General features: G+C 33.8%; 1 pseudogene; it reads right to left on the bottom strand.

Moving 5' to 3' along the window:
• Window positions 1-1849: 1849 nt before the first annotated feature.
• Window positions 1850-2410, bottom strand: LOC149572597 (zinc finger CCCH domain-containing protein 31 pseudogene; annotated as a pseudogene).
• Window positions 2411-3527: the final 1117 nt, after the last annotated feature.

Below are 3527 nucleotides of genomic sequence, written 5' to 3'. Positions count from 1 at the left end.
CTTTTGAAATCTTCAATCATCACCAAGGTTCTCCAATTAGAAAATTTATAATTCAATTTTTTCTTTACTTATAAATGGGGTTCTTTGAGAACGGAGTTGCCAATTGCTCAAGAAGAAATGAAAATAATGAAGCTTGAAAAATTAAAGTGTTCTTCCTCTTAGTCACCAAAGTCTGTTGTAAATACAAGATAGGAAACTAGATGATAAGAACTTTCAAATCCTTCAAACTCTGATAAGACAATAGAATTCTATTAAAGACATAGAGTCGCCAATCTCAAACAGAGAAAACAATAATAAAACTAGAAATACAATCTCTAGCACTGGTCTTCTTTTCCAACTCCCCAGCAGAGTCACCAAAAATTTGTTGGTAAATAGATTGTTCTTCTTCTGATTCTCCTTTTAATTTGCCCAATTTGTAATGAAGAACAACATTATACAATAGTTGGGAAACTATTTCTAAGAATAACTAGTTTCCCTCTAAATTAAGGTACAACTCCCTATGTGAATAATGTTCAAGGAATTATGTTTCTCTCCTAAACTAACATGGGGTATGCTCTTAACCCAAGAGTAGAAGAGGCAAATTAAATTAAGCCTAAACAGGACTTAATCCAGGCAAGAAAAACTTTCTAATCTATAAACCGAGCAATAGAACTCACAATTCTTATGAATCCATATACTCAACATTTAATTAACCTACACAAAACACTAATAGAAAAATAAATGAGATGACTAAAGACTTCTAATGAATCTTTCTTTGAATTCCCAAAAGCACTTCTTATTGTGGTTAATTCATATCTTCATGACAAAAGAATAAAACATCTTTTCTCTCCTTCTATAATTCAGAAAAAGAAAGACACATAGAAGCAATGACTAATTAAATTGAATAGAAAAACATTGACATAAAATCCTCTTTATTGGCTCTGCAATATTAAGTCTGATACATCAACAATTTTTTCCCCCTCCTACTCCAGCTGTCTGACTGTATCTAGAAAAGGTCGAACCTCTTGCTTAGGAAAATATTTGCAATAAATATTCTCCTTCAGCCACTATTTGATTTCCCTCCATGTGACTCTTTAGTTCTCACATGATGACTTTTGGTTTCATAACCATTTCTTTCTAATTCTCCATTCCTATTTGTCTTTTTAGATTCTCTTTAACATCTTTTAAATTCGATCTTTCCAACTTCAATGTTAAACTAATATTTTCAAACTCTTCTGTAATCCAATCTTGTATGTGGGAATGATAGATGGCATGCTGCCTCATAATTTCTTCACCATCAGTCTAAAATCTTGGCAAGTGTTTAGTGGGAATATCTCTTGTTACCACGTAAATTACATGATTTCTACCCAATTATTTCTTCCATGTTAGAATGAAACTGTAACAGTCTAGAGAATCCATCTCTTTTTAAATGCAAACTCCCCCTTTTGGACTAATGACTTCAATTTAACTTCTCCCTCTACAATACTTGCATAAAACTCTGCATAATATTTCTATTTCCAAATCATCTCCATTATCCAAATATAGCTCTCTAGTTGTTTTTATTCCATTAAAAATCACTTGCATGCGATATATCAAAGACTTGAAAACTTAATGACAACTGTTAGTTCTAGTCAGAAGTCTTTCCACCATGGGTAAAGCATCAATGTTTCGCAAGCTTCTATTTTTTAGCCTTTGATGTAATGCCTCAGATATTTGAATGTTAAATTCCTCATCCCATCTATTGATTAATGAAGGATTTTCAACATAACATATATAAATGGATGTTACTATAGTTTATACCACATCAAGAGTCAAACAAACTAGAATCATTGCCATTAGCACAGATGTAGTAATCCCGCATGTAAACCTTTCATTCTTTTAAAGAAAAGTTGTCTCAAGATTCATGATCTCTTATAGCTAACTTCACTCAAGTTAGACAACATATCTATTTTGAATTCACACCACCTTTCCCAATTATAGCACTAGCAAAGGAAGCATCAACACTTATCTTTCCCTCAGAAGAAAGACCAAATTTGCCTGCAACTAGTGGAGTAACCTCATGATAGCCACCATGCCCTCCAATCTTCCCATAAAAGCTAGAAGAAAGGAACCTACCACCAAAAGGACCCGAAGACCTATCATTTTTTATATCAAGTGTAGCTGAATTTCCTTTATCAAGTTCCCTTTCGCCATGTGCAAAATGGCATTTCTATCCAAACTGACATCCTTCTGTAGTACCAAATTTACTACATAGTCATGTCTTGAAGCTTGCTACAGGAAATGTATGCTCTAAAGGAAATTCTCTTGATGTTTTCTTTGAAGCTACACCCAATCCACTTCTCAAATTTTCCATTTGTGTAACAGCATTCACCCCACCAGGAAGATAATGGAGAAAGTGGCAAGTTTCACTGTAAGTGCATCTAGATGTGTTGCATATAATAACATTAAATTCAATACAATTTCAGTATGTTTATAGACTTAACCTAGCCCCTCCAAATTCTCAAATCATCTTGATTTGTAGCTACAATGTCTATTTGTGAATAATTTTTGTATGACTTAAAGAAATTGTAAGGCTTGAAGAGAAAGCTCCAGTCTACAATAGCTGAATTCATCCCATTCTTGACACAATGTACTGAATATCAGTTTGATATACTTCTTCCTCTAAGGCAGAGCTCAAACCAGCAATAACTTCACCTAACAGTTCTGAGTCACATTTATCAGTTAACAAAGATGTACATCGCTCTACTATTTTTCCAAGAACAGTGATACTAGCACGGCGATAGTCGAGTTTTGAAGCATTGTACAAGTTGTTCTCACAACCCCTTATTTGCAAGAATGTCCTTATTCTTAGTCTTTATTGGTTCTAGAAGTCTTGGCAAGACTATGTGCATTAAAGCTATATTGAAATCATCAAACACCCTTTTTGAAGATGACTGCTTAAGCAGTGTGCAGATCCCACTTGCAAGCTCTATTTTCATAGCCATTATACACATTAGAACCACAGATATCTTGTCAACTAGATTGCACCCACTTCCCCATGAGAAAATATCTGCAATGATTAAAATTTAAAAGAATTTGAAACCAAAAAGATAAAAGCTGGAAGGTTTTTGCATCTGAGGTGCGAAAATGACTTCGGTACACCTGATTTTGGATTTTTTGCCTAGGCTTTTACACACATTTTTCGATCAAATTTTATGAAGATGAAATCTTCTTTCAAACATTTTAAGAGGGCCCAGATTGTCCATATTTTAAAAAAAGGTTTGAAACGTGCGTGAGAAATGTTGGTGGGTTTTAGAGAAATGAGTGCAAAAATGCAATGGAGTACTTGGATTTCAAATTTTCGCTTTGGCAAGAAAGGTGGAAGGTCCACATTCTAATCATATTTCTCTACGTTGATAATAATTCCAACTGACTGAACAGATCTTAAAGGAAGTAGATTACTTGGGATAGTTTTAGAGAGAGTTGAGATCAATTTTTCTTCATCCTTTGACATATGCTAACCTCTTTGGTAGAAAAAAAATGAAAATAGCTTCTCCATAGTAGAAAAC

The sequence above is a fragment of the Cupressus sempervirens genome, chromosome 2 (assembly GCF_028749045.1).
Source record: "Cupressus sempervirens isolate cs-2001-9-10 chromosome 2, ASM2874904v1, whole genome shotgun sequence".
Taxonomy (NCBI): domain Eukaryota; kingdom Viridiplantae; phylum Streptophyta; class Pinopsida; order Cupressales; family Cupressaceae; genus Cupressus; species Cupressus sempervirens.
Note: the sequence above shows the minus strand (reverse complement) of the source record. Positions and strands in the feature narration are given on the sequence as shown.